This window comes from Podarcis bocagei (genome assembly GCF_964188305.1).
Source record: "Podarcis bocagei genome assembly, chromosome: 3".
NCBI classification, from domain to species: Eukaryota; Metazoa; Chordata; class Lepidosauria; order Squamata; family Lacertidae; genus Podarcis; species Podarcis bocagei.
Genome location: NC_138127.1, coordinates 109,864,570 through 109,878,113, shown reverse-complemented (window position 1 = coordinate 109,878,113; position 13,544 = coordinate 109,864,570). Strand labels below are relative to the sequence as shown.

The 13,544-nt window shown below is 48.3% G+C and overlaps 2 long non-coding RNA genes across 3 annotated transcripts in view; one reads left to right on the top strand and one right to left on the bottom strand.

Moving 5' to 3' along the window:
• The first annotated feature begins 582 nt into the window (after nucleotides 1–582).
• Nucleotides 583–13,544, top strand: part of LOC308584226 — a 66,144-nt gene continuing 53,182 nt past the window's right edge. The window contains exons 1-3 of one of the 2 annotated variants that reach the window (XR_014006670.1): nucleotides 583–674; nucleotides 1,299–1,427; nucleotides 2,165–2,483. This is a non-coding gene — a long non-coding RNA (uncharacterized lncRNA). Of the gene's footprint in view, nucleotides 675–1,298; nucleotides 1,428–2,164; nucleotides 2,484–13,544 lie in introns of those variants that run through there. The other variant, XR_014006669.1, reaches the window with a different exon arrangement.
• Nucleotides 10,877–12,792, bottom strand: LOC308583220. Its single transcript, XR_014006133.1, has 3 exons — nucleotides 12,643–12,792; nucleotides 11,884–12,015; nucleotides 10,877–11,145 (listed from the first exon to the last, which is right to left on the bottom strand). It is a non-coding gene; the product is annotated as an uncharacterized lncRNA (long non-coding RNA).

Genomic DNA, 13,544 nt, shown 5'->3' with positions numbered 1-13,544 from the left:
AATAGCTGCCCCGCCAGTGTTGGCGGGGGGGGGGGGGTCACCTGCCAGGAGCAGCCATGGCCAGGCAGGCTCCCCCCTTGGTGTGGGCAGGTGAGGAGGCAGCACAGCATGGACCTGTGAACCCTTGGTGCCCCATGCCTGCCTAGCAGTGATTGGGTCTAGAGGTGGGCTAGCGGGAAGGGTTTTGTTCACCCTCTGCCCCCTGGCCCTGGTCCCGCCTGCAGTGCGCCCTACCCCCCCCCCCCCAAATCAAAAGATGCCATGCCACTGTGAGCAGAGAGCAAAACACAAACCAACAGATTCACTTTCTGAGTTGTTCAACGGTGGAACAGAGCCCATCAGAAGGTGCCTGATTCTCCTTTGCAGGAGGTTGGATAGGCTCCTGTCAGGGATGCTACAGCTGTGATGAGGTTGGACTATGATTCTGTGGTCTCTGGCTGGTCCTTGACACATGAAACTCAGAGCTTGCCACATCCATCCTGCAAACAACGGTTGGCATCCCACAAGGTTTCATCAGTCCTCCAGCCAACTATAAGTAGACGGACCTTTCCTTCCCCAGACAATTGCTTTTCCACCTGGCTTCTGGTACCTCCAGGATTCCCACCAACCTCCAGCCATGAAGATCTTCTGCCTCCTCTCTGTTGCCGTCCTCCTCTTGATGCTGCTGGCTCCAGGTATGGCCTTCTTCTCAGATGCTTCTTCTCTGAGCTCCAGAACTCTCAGCTTTATTCACTTTAAACCTGCCTCTGAGCACCACTTGATCTGACTCCCAAAGAGGTGGGATCCTGCCCCTCTGTCCTCCTGGAGAATATCCCAAATGGGGCTTCAGGTAGACCCTGCGAGAAGAGGATGCTGGACTCGATGGGCCCCCTTTGGCCAGATCCACCAACCAGTCTCTTCTTATTACCTCATTCATGTGATCCATGGAAGCTCTTGCTTTCAAATCTGCAATAATGTGGTTCAGCACACTCAGCATTGCACTGAACAAAAGAACGGGCCAGTTTCCTGGGCAAGGGGGCTTCTCTCTACCAGTTTGCCAGTGGCCGCCCAGGGAAGCCAGTGACTCTGACGCAGCCTTCCCTACCACCTTGGCTCAGACCCTGTCCTGGAGGTGCAGGGAGGCAGCAGAAGGGACTGACTCTCTGCTCCAGCCCTGCATTCTTCCAGCACCAGCTTCCCCCAACCTGGTGCCCTCTGGGTGTCCAAGCCAGCGGGGCCAGGGTGGAAGAAGTTGTGGAAGGTGTAGGAGGTCAGTCCTGTGAGACAGAGCCTTCAAAGTCTTCTTTTTCTTCCTCCAGATTTCACCAGAGCCCAAGGTTATTGCATTCAGAGATGTCGACAGCAGAATGGGATACTGCAATCTCGTAGGTGCCGGACGCCCCAAAACATACTTTTTCGGTGTAGTCGCCAATGGTGTTGCCGTAGATGTGAGTTAAATCAAATTTTAGTTTTCCTTGAAAATTAGTCAGTGGGGTCTCATGATCCCACATGCATGAGACTCATCGCTCTGCTCCCCCCTCCCCCTCTTAATCTTTACAGCCACTGCGAGGGGGAACATTAGCGTCCTCTCCCCTTGCTGCCCCCATGAAAGCTCTCTGGCCCCTCAGCCACAACTCCCCTTAGCCTCCCTTGACTCAAAGAACAGCTCTTCCTGGTGTGAGAGGGTGGGGGCTCAGTCGCTGACCCTCCTCAAATAGCAAAGGCAACCTGTGTGAAACGTCCCTGTGAAGGTGGTTATTGAATCACAGAATTGTAGAGTTGGAAGAGAAATTCCAATGGCTGGGAGGGAAAGGGTTAAATGCACACCAGCGCACAAACAATGATCTTCTCAAATGTGTCCTCTTCTGGGGTTGTTGTTTGCAAAAAGAAGAAGGAAAATGAACCACATTAGAAAAAAATGTCTGCGTGGTAGCAAAGCCGCTCTCAAATTCAACCAAGGGCATATATGAAATGCTCAGAGGTCTCTCCTACTATCATAGAATAGAAATGTAGCGTTGGGAGGGACCTAAGGGGTCATCTAGTCCAACCCTCGGCAAAACAGACCCTCTGTGTGCAATTTGAACTCTGACAACAGCAGCTCTTCTGCCTCCCAGTTGGAGTCACTGGTTTGGGTTTTCTGAACCACCACCAACACCCATATTAACAGTGTTTCCTCTTCTCACAGGGGGCGGGTAACTCTGCAGATCTCTGGTGCAAGACCTGTGGTGAAAGAAAGACCACCCTGCTCTCCTCTGATGTGCAGCTGCCTCGACTGCACCCCCATCTCTGCTGGGGAAGAAACCGCTTTGCTTGATGCTGCTGAAGGCGATGCTGGGAAGGAGTCAAGAGGGAGCCGTCCTGTCTGCCTGTCTACTCATGAGTAAGCCCCCCTGTGGCCAGTGGGGCCTGACTCCTTAGAAATGGGCTCAGGATTGGAGCTTGGATTTGGTTTGCCTGCAAAAATGCTTTAGCTTCTTCTTTTTAATAAATGCAAGCATTGGAAACCTTTGTGTTGGTTCATGTTGTGAAAACGTGTGCTGGGTTGAGGGTATTTTTTTTATTATCAGGCTCTCAGACCCTTTCTCTCTCTCTCTCTCTCTCTCTCTCTCTCTCTCTCTCTCTCTCTCTCTCTCTCTCTCTCTCTGCCAGTCAGTGGTACCATCCAGGCTTTGTGGTTCTTTTCCAAACATGGCTTTGCTCAATGGCAATTCTCACATTGTAGGCCCCCACCTCTCCCTGGGGTCTCCCTGCCCCTCCTCCTGCCCCTTTCTCTGTCTCTCCCCTACAACTGTCCTCCTTCCTTGGACAGCTGCACAGAGAAGGATGTTTCACAAACAGGAACTGAGCAGAGCTGGAAAAGCTAGGGCACATACACTGCAACATTTCTCCCATGAAAATAGGGACGTTCTATTCAGTAGTAGTAGTAGTAGTAGTAGTAGTAGTAGTAGTAGTAGTAGTAGTAATAATAATAATAATAATAATAATAATAATAATAATAATAATAATATTACTCCACCCATCTGACTAGGTTGCCCCAGCCACTCTGTGTGGCTCAAATATATATACAAAAACATCACAACACATTAAACAATAAAGAACCTCCCTATACAGGACTGCCTTCCGATGGCTCAGGGGTCACATAACTCCACACCCTCCAAAATTTCTCTGATGGAAAGGGGGCATCCTTAGGAAAAGTGTGACATTCTTACATCAAGTCAGTTCAACTTGGACAGCTTCTTTAAATCCAGGACTGTCCCTGGAAGATGGGGACACTTGGAGGGTGTGGACAAGACCAGCCCAAGACATTTGAGCCTCTGAGGCAAACCACAAAATGGTGCTTTCGAGCCCCCAACCCAGCCCCTACCCAGGGAAGAAGGGGTGAGTTGAAATCTACATTAGGAACAAGGGGGAGGATATCAGCAACGCCTCCAAGCCGCCAAGATGCATTTCTTGGGGGCTGAAACTGATGCCCCTGTGGATCCTGCCACCAGAGGTGGGCACTGCCCCTTTCCTCATGAGTGGGCTGGCTGACCTGTTGATCTCTGTCCAGCGTGGCAGGGAAGGAAGAGACAGGGAGGGTGGGAAGCTGAGCTGAGGGGAAGGAAGGGGATGAGTGGGGGGCAGCGTGGACCACACAGCAAGGTTTCCCCGAGGCTTCTAGGCAAGGCATGCATACCCCCCAACATTTGTCCTATGAAAAGAGGGATGTCCTGTTACATCATCAACGTCATCATCATCAAATTATTTATAACCCAACCTTTGCACTGGGTCGCTCCAGCCACTCTGGGCAGCTTCCAACATATAGAAAAACACAATAAAAGAGCAAACATATTTTTTTTTTAAAAAAAACACACCCCTATACAGGACTACTTTCAGATGCCTTCTAAAGGGTCAAATCAAATTTTATTAAACGGTAACAGAACAGATTAACTCGTACAGCTAGTCAACGAAGCATAACACCGGAAAAAACAAAGAACAATTTCAATACAAATTAGGCCATAACAGCAATTTAAAATTAGACAACATACATAAAATTAAGTATTTGCCTTCGCCTGCATATTGACATTGGAAAGCTCTTGTTTCCTGCGCCTAATAGCGGCTACACAAAATTTGGCCACATTGGTCGTAATTTCATGAACCTTATCTTCTATCAAGGCTCTCAGACGTTGGAGTTCTGGTTCATTTTTACGCTTTTGTAGAACTGGGGCAATAAAGGTCAAACGTAGATCCTCGTAGTAACTACAGTGCAGCAATACATGCAGACTTGTTTCCACTTCCGATGAGCCACATGGGCAAACACGTGACATATGGTTTGCCCTCATATCTGCCTAGCAACAGGGCAGAGGGCAAAACGTTAAATCTGGCCAGGGTAAAGGAGTGTCTGTACTTAGATATTTGTAAATCAGCCAGATAATTTGCGGGTGAGAACCCTCTCCAAAAGTCTCTAATTGTGGCATATTTATCCATTTTGCCCATGTGACATTGCAGCTCTATGTCCCTAATGCGTTGGAGCACTTGACTTCTGGCTCTCTCATATCCTGCCGCTATCAAGATCTGCGGGGAGAATCCCAAACTTCTTATCTTTTCAAACAGGGAAGCTTTCCAGGTGGAGTGAAAGGTGTCTAAGAGTGTTAAAGGAGCCAAACCGACCGGGAAAAAAATAAGTTTTAACCAGTAGTGTATCTTTAGAATCCACAACTGCGCGTTAACGGGTGGTTGTCCAACTTCTAAGCGGACAGCTATATTAGATACACAGGGGGGATCCCCAATAAACACCGATAGAATTTTGTTTGAAATGCCTCCATAGGCGCAAAATTTTTAAAACTGCAAACCTGGGATCCATAAGTAAGTTGTGGGAGTATTTTTGCAGCAAAAACCTGAGAGGCCGCCGGAACGTATTTACCCCCTTTCCCGTGGAAAAATCTTGTAAGGGCATTATTGGCCCTTCCTGCATTGGCAATGGCGTTTTTCATCTGTTGATGCCACGAGACCCTTTCCTGAAAAGTTATTCCCAGGTATTTGAAAGTTGCTACCTGGTCAATAGGTTGACCGTTAATTCTCCATTTGTGTTTCCTTCTTTTTTTAAAAAAAAAAAACACCATAATTTTGGATTTGCTGTAATTTATTGCTAGTTCTTCCGCTTGACAATAGTCAGCAAGTGATCTCAAAAGCTTCCTCAAGCCAACGCAGGAAAAGGAAAGTAGGACTGCATCGTCTGCATACAGAAGCACCAGGAGGAGTATACCTGCCAGTTTGGGAGGGTGGGCATTTTGTTTCGCCATATTTACTGCTAGAGAGTTGATATAAATGTCCTGTTCCATCATCAACGTCATCATCATCAAATTATTTATAACCCAACCTTTGCACTGGGTTGCTCCAGCCACTCTGGGCAGCTTCCAACATATAGAAAAACACAATAAAAGAGCAAACTTTTTTTTTTAAAAAAAACACCCCTATACAGGACTACTTTCAGATGCCTTCTAAAGGGTGTAATATTTCTTATCTCCTTGGCTCGGAGGTCGCATAACTTCATAGCCTCCAACATTCCTCTGGTGGACATGCAAGAAGAAACGAGCAACATTAATCCTGGCTACACCCATGTTTTGGGGGTCTGGTAATCCTGCAGAGGATTCTGCCCACTCTGGGACATGGTTTCCCTGCTCACACTCTGCCTTCAGAGCAGGTGGATTATCGCATTTTCACAACCTGCTAGAAACAGGAGGAATACAGGAGGCCCACACACGACTACAACAACAACAACCATCACTCTTCTCTTCCCTATCAGCTAGGGGATGAGGATGGTGGAATGGCTCACCTATTACTGCAGAGGAGCTCTTCACTTCGTTCCAGCTCTTCCCACCTGACTTATTCTTTTGAGACGCTGATGAGGACACTCCAGTGGCCAGCGAAGGTCCTAGTACTACAAAGAAAGTTCTCTAAACTCCTCTGTGATGAGGACACTCCAGTGGCCAGCGAAGGTCCTAGTACTACAAAGAAAGTTTTCTAAACTCCTCTGTTAAATTCAACCCCTCGGTGGGTCCAACCAGAAAACCCTTATGATCCCTCTCCTCTCCTCTTGCTTGCAAGCAACTTGGCACATCAGTAACCTGTGGGGTGTTGACACCTGGAGGTTTAGGCAAAAAGGTTACTCATCTTGTTGTTGACCAGGGAGTTCCCTTCATTCCTTCCAATTCTTGGGGTCCTGAGGCTTAGAATCTCAACTAGGACCTTCGCTGGCCACTGGAGTGTCCTCATAGCTCAGACCAACTTCTCACAGCAAGCACCAATCTTTCTCTCACCTCCCCAAAATAAGATATAAAATATCTCTCTGTTGTCCCCTTCTTCCTGTTCCTGGGAGCCAATCTGGGGACTGACCTGCAGCTCCCCTGCCCCACAAGCCAGAAGGGCCACCAGGCAGGAGTAATGGGAAGTGCAGTCCACAAACATCTGACGGTCCCTACACTAGCTGCCCCTTGAGTAAAGTGGGGAGGGAACATTGAGGAATGGTCAGCCCCCAGAATAGAGCATGAAGGGGAAGGGGAGACATCTCAAGATTCTGTATATGGATTTATGGAGGAGCTTGTGGCCTTTCCTTCAATGGAGCTGGGGTGGGGTGGTCATCTGTTACAAATGCTTTAGTTGCGTTTCCTGCATTGAAGGGGCTTGAACAGGATGACCCTCAGGGTCCCTCCTCACTCTACAATTTTATGATTTATCCATGATTGTAGGAGGGTCTAAGATGATGATCTCGGGATCCAGGTCTGTACATATGGGGAGAGGTGGCATTGGAGGTAAAGAGGTCCTGAGCCAATCTGAAAGATTTGCAGGAAGAAGGTTGGAAGCTAGAGGCACAGAGATGGGCTTGCTGTGTACCAAATCCAAAGCTCTGACTGAGAAGGAGGGTTTTTTTGAGGGGTGTTAATGCTTTGAAGTCTTGCATTTTATGCTCAGGCTGTCTATCTGTGTAAATAACACCAGATATCCAAACGACAGCACAGCCTCCGCTGACCTTCATTCCAAGGAAACTGAATTCTGGGAAAGCACAGAAACTCGTGGCTTTTCCCCCAACTCCGAGATTTGGTTGCTGCGTAACAATAGTTTCAAGGAACCTGAAATATGCTTTTTTTGCCCCTTTTCTCCAGCTCCATCCCTGAATCTGTTTGCATGGAAAGGGATCTCTGTGGCATTGCTGCTCCCCACTCCCACCCCCTGTCCCCCAATATCACCTTCTGATCTGGGCTCATTCCCACGTTCACTGTGCTAAATCTGGCAGTTGCTTCACCCAACTTTGCTGCCTGTGGGCATCCGATGGAGCAATGCTTGTCCGTTAACTTGAAGCAAGACCAGGTGGGGAAATGGGACTTAGCCCTGTGACCACAGGTTCCCCACCTTGCCTGCTGGGTTTGAACTTCAGGCTCTTGGGAAAGGATGCTGAAGACATCTCATGGGGCGCATCTCTGTGGAGATTGCAAAAGACCAGCAACTGCCTGCTAAATGTTGCAGGAAGAGCCCACACCAACAGCTCATGACTGGCACTGATACTTCTCCCCTTTCTGCAAAATTAAATGGAAAAGCCTTGTTCTCACTTTGGGTGCCCACTTTTTGTAGTTTCCCCCATATATTCACAACAATGCACAGAATTTTAAACCAGTGTCAGCCAGAACTATTGAAATAGCACAACACACACACACACACTCACAAATAGACAGCAGGGCAATGCACAAAGAGTGTCCAGGGAAAGAGAAGCTTAAGGCTGCCTTTGCCTGGGAAAGATGGATCTGGAGAGCATGGAAGGGCAACAGAATCATTTGGTGCTTGAATGTTCAAGTGCATGGAAGGGCAACAGAATAGTTTGCTGCGGCACTGATGGGGTTGTTTCCAAGGCCACAGATGTCCACTTGTGGATGGTAATCCCAGATCTTCTCCCCTGCAGACCCCACCCCATTGCATCCTCAAAATCCTTTCCAAAATATTGGGCAATGTGGGATAATAGCCTCCAGATTTTGGTGGCGCCTTGAAAATATCGTTACACTGCACCCAAATTGCTGAGCGTGGAGAAAACCCAGGGGCTTCAGTGTGTGCCCGGAGTTTGGTTTCCTTGAAGGTGAGTGGAGCTCCACTCAAGAGCACTTTTGGGTTGTACCTTTCAGATCTCTGATTCTATTCTGGGCTACGCATGCTGTGCCTCCTCTTTTCATGACTTGGATGTGGAAGGTGAAAGGCAGAGGTTGGATGGCTCAAAGGACACGTCAGGAGGAGCTGAGGAGCAAGACATTGAGGTCAAAACTCCATGTGGAAGGAGCCCTGCAGAGACTTTCAAAACCAGTGCAGGATGAATGTGGGTCAGTGTGAGAGGGGGTGGACTTCAAGATCACACCCTTGTCAGACAGGTCCCTGTGGGTCAGGTGTCACCCACTTCCTTTCGGGCAATGCCCTAAACAGATATTTATTCTCCACCGTAAAAGGATTGCCTTGTAGAGGATATTGGGATTGATCCCTTGGTGTTATGATGAGCCCACCTACAACCCTGTTCATCCCCACTGATTGGGAGCTGGAGAAAGGTTCCAATTAGCACACACAAGGATTCCTTAAGAATATGAGGACCCTGAGACCAAGGCCCCAGAGGTCCACACCCTGCAGTTTGCTGATGTGGATCAGGGGCCATTTCACTAGCAAGCAGGAGAGATCCCACCATCAGGGTAGAACTTTGCTCTTTTCCTTAGCATGTCTCTCTGTTCATCGGAGAAAAGTTGGAGGGGATGCAGATATGCAACCTCCGAGTCAAGGAGTTAAGAAATGTTACACCCTTTAGAAGGCATCTGAGAGAAGTCCTGTGTCTCCAGCTTCCAGGCTGCTTCCAACTCAGCTCTCACACACCTCATGGGCTCAGGACCACAAAATCTCAAGGACAGCATCTCCCCATATGAACTGACCTGGACCCTGAGAACATCATCAGAAGCCCTTCTTCATGTGCCTCCTTCGCAAAATGTCCGGAGGGCAGAACTGCGAGAAGAGCTCTTTTCTGTTTTGGCTCCCTGTTTGTGGAATGCTCTTCCCCAGAAGGATAATTCTGCTCATTTAGGTGCCAGGGAAATACATTCCTCTTCTCCCAAGCATTGGGCTAATGAAGAAATCTATTGTCTTTTAAACTATGTTTGGGGTGTTATTGCTTACTTTGTTAATATGGTATGTATGGTTGTATAGAAATCTAATTGTTAATAATAATAATAATAATAATAATAATAATAATAATAATAATAATAATATTGCCCTGCTTATCAGCGAGGGGATGAGGATGGTGCAATGGCTCACCTATTAGCCTGCAGGATCCCTCTTAGTTGCAGCTCTTCCCACCTGCCTTATTCTTTTGAGATGCTGATGAGAACACTCCAGTGGCCAGCGAAGCTCCTAGTCTTACAAAGAAAGTTGTCTCACCAGCTCAGCAAACCCCTCTCTTGGATTCTAACCCTCTGTGGGTTCAGAACCCCAAGAATTGGAAGGGATGAAGGGAACTCCCTGGTCCACAACGAGATGAGCAACCTTTTTCCCTAAGCCTCCAGGTGTCAACACCTCACAGGCTGCGGATGTGGAGCAGGATGCCAACTCGCTTGCAAGCAAGAGGAGAGGAGCATCAGGGTTTTCTACATCTTGGAAGCCGCCCAGAGTGGCTGGAGCAACCCAGCCCAATGGGTGGGTTATAAATAATATACATCATGATGATGATGATGGAAAAGGACACCCCTCTTTTAACTGGAGAACTGTTGGGGGGTATGCATGCCTTGCCTAGAAGCCTGGGGGAAACCTCACTGTGTGGGTCACAATGCCCCCCACTCATCGCTTTCCTTTCCCCCAGCTCTGCTTCCCACCCTCCCCATCTCTACCTTCCCTGCCATGAAGGACAGTGATCAACATGCTGGGCGGTGCCCACCTCAGGTAGCAGGATCCACAGGGACATCAGATTCAGCCTCAAAGAAATGCATCTTGGTGACTTGGAGGTGTTGCTGATATCCCCCCCCCCCTTGATAATAATGTATATTTTAACTCCTACCTACTTTCCATTTTCTGGTTTGCCTCAGGGGCTCAAAGGTCTTGGGCCGGTCCTGTCCACAACGCCCTCCATTCCCTGCTTCTCCTTCATCACCCCCTTCTTCTTCCTCCATGCCCCTCCAAGCGTCCAAGCATCCCCATGTTCCAGGAACAGTCCTGGACTTACAGAAGCTCTCCCAGTTGCTGATTTGATCTCAGAATGTCCCATTTTTTCCTAAGGACGTTCCCATTTCCATCAGAGAAATGTTGGAGGGTGTGGAGTTTGAGAGTGAGCTGCCTGAAGGCAATTCCAGTATAGGGAAGTTTATAAATGCTTAATGTGTTGCGATGTTTTTATATATATAGTTGAGCCAGGGAGGCTGGGGCAACCAGTCATACGGGTGAATATTATTATTATTATTATTCAATAGAACGTCCCTATATTCATCGGAGAGAGAGATGTTGCAGCGAATGTCCCCTAGCTTTTTCAGCTCTGCTCAATTCCTGTTTGTGAGACATACTTCTCTGTGCAGCTGCCCAAGGAAGCAGGACAGTTGGAGGGGAGACACAGAGAAAGGGGCAGGAGGAGGGACAGGGAGACCCCTGGGAGAGGTGGGGGCCTACAATGTGAGAAATGCCCTTGTGCAAAACCATGTTTGGAAAAGCAACCACAAAGCCCGGATGGCATCACCGAATGGGAGAGAGAGAGAGAGAGAGAGAGAGAGAGAGAGAGAGAGAGAGAGAGGGAAAGGGTCTGAGAGCCTGATAAAAATAAATATCCTCAACCCAGCACGTGTTTTCACACCATGAACCAACACAAAGGTTTCCAATGCTTGCATTTATTAAAAAGAAGCTAAAGCATTTTTGCAGGCAAACCAAATCCAATCTCCAATCCTGAGCCCACTTACTAAGGAGTCAGAACCCACTGGCCACAGTAGGGCGTACTCATGAGTAGACAGGCAGACAGGACGGCTCCCTCTTGACTCCTTCCCAGCATCGTCTTCAGCATCATCAAGCAAAGCGGTTTCTTCCCCAGCAGAGATGGGGGTGCAGTCGAGGCAGCTGCACATCAGAGGAGAGCAGGGTGGTCTTCCTTTCACCAGAGGTCCTCTACTGGAGATCTGCAGAGTTACCCGCCCCCTGTGAGAAGAGGAAACACTATTAATATGGGTGTTCGTGGTGGTTCAGAAAACCCAGACCAGTGACTCCAACTGGGAGGCAGAAGAGCTGCTGTTGTCAGAGTTCTAATTGCACATAGAGGGTCTGTTTTGCAGAGGGTTGGACTAGATGACCCCTTCGGTCTCTCCAAACGCTACATTTCTATGCTATGATTGTAAGAGAGACCTCTGGGCATTTCTTGTATGCACTTGGAGGAATTTGAGCGGGGCTTTGTTGCCACACACACTTTTTTTCCTAATGTGGTTCCTTCTTCTTCTTCTTTATGCAAATAGCAATCCCAGGAGAGGACACCTTTGAAGAGATCATTCTGTTGGTGTTCATTGAACTCTTTTCCTTCCAACACTACAATTCTGTGATTCAATAACCACCTTCACAGGGACATTTTACACAGGTTGCCTTTCTTATTTGAGGTGGGTCAATGACTGAGCCCCCACCCTCTCACACCAGGAAGAGCTGTTCTTTCAGCCAAGGGAGGCTAAGGGGAGTTGTGGCTGAGGGGCCAGAGACCTTTCATGGTGACAGCAAGGGGAGAGGACAGGGTTGTCACAACTCCCAGTGTGCCCACTAATATTATTCCCCCTCACAGTGGCTGTAAAGATTAAGAGGGGGAGGTGGGGGGGGGAGAGCGATGAGTCTCATGTATGTGGGATCATGAGACACCACTGACTTATTTTCCAGGAAAATTAAGATTTGACTCACCTCTACGGCAACACACCACTTGACGAGTACACCGAAATAGCAACCTTAGGGGCGGGCGGCACCTAAAAAGTTGCAGTATCCCTCTCTGCTGTCGACATCTTGGAAGGCAATTAGATTGGGCTCTGGTGAAATCTGGAGGAAGAAAAAGAAGACTTTGAAGGCTCTGTCTCACAGGACTGTCCTTCCACACCTTCCACAACTTCTTCCACCATGGCCCTGCTGGCTTGGACACTCAGAGGGCACCAGGTTGGGGAAAACTGGTGCAGCAAGAATGCAGGGCTGGAGCAGAGAGTCAGTCCCTTCTGCTGCCTCCCTTCACCTCCAGGACAGGGTCTGAGCCAAGGTGGTAGGGAAGGCTGCGTCAGAGTCACTGGCTTCCCTGGGCGACCACTGGCAAACTGGGAGAGAGAAGCCCTCTTGCCCAGGAAACTGGCCCGTTCTTTTGTCCACCACAAAGCTGAGTTTACTGAAGCACATTATTACAGATTTGAAAGCAACAGCTTCCGTGGATCACATGAATGAGGTAATAAGAAGAGACTGGCTGGTGGATCTGGCCAAAGGGGGCCCATCGAGTCCAGCATCCTCTTCTCGCAGGGTCTACCTTAAGTCCCATTTGGGATATTCTCCAGGAGGACAGAGGGGCAAGATCCCACCTCTTTGGGAGTCAGAGCAAGTGGTGTTCAGAGGCAGGTTTGAATTGAATACAGCAGAGAGCTGTGAAGCTGCTCAGAGAAGAAGCATGTGGGAAGAAGGCCATACCTGGAGCCAGCAGCATCAAGAAGAGGACGGCCACAGAGAGGAGGCAGAAGATCTTCATGGCTGGAGGTTGGTGGGAATCCTGGAGGTACCAGAAGCCAAGTGGAAGAGCAATTGCCAGGGGAAGGAGAGGTCCCCGTACTTATAGGTGGCTGGAGGCCTGTTGAAATCTTGTGGGATGCCAACCGTTGTTTGCAGGATGGATGTGGCAAGCCCTGAGGGGCATGTGCCAAGGACCAGCCAAAGACCACGGAATCATAGGTTCACAGAAGGGACACCAAGGATCATCAAGTCCATCCCCCTGCAGTGCAGGCATCACAGTTATAGCATCCCTGACAGGTGCCCATCCAACAGCTGCCCATCGAAACAATACTAGGCTATTTATGTATGCAACGTCAGCAGCAAGGGTTACAGTGGCAAAACACTGGAAAGACAGAAATATACCCACTAAAGAGGAATGGGTAGTCAAACTGTGCGAGTACTTGGAGCTCGCAAAGCTGACAGATGCAATAAGAGATAAACCTAAAAAATTGGTGAAAGAAGAATGGGGATGTTTAAATAATTATCTAGGGGACAAGGGCTCAGCAAGAAAGATCTGTCTATGTTTAGAATGATGCCACATAGGGAAATGTTCCCTGATACCAAGATGAGGGATTCCTTTGGAATGCGGAGAGAGTTACTTGATAAGAACAATGATCTGTTGTGACCTTGAGGGAAGTGTACAATAGATGAGCTTTCCTGCTTTGGCTCATCTTCCTTTTTCTTTCTTTTTTTCTCTTTCTTTTTCATTTTTCTTTTCTTTTATCTTTCCCATAGTTGCTTATGTTCTGTGTCATGTACTTTGATATTTTTTGTAGTTTTTGTAGTGTTTTTTTTCTCCATTACTGTTGGTTGTCTATATTTAT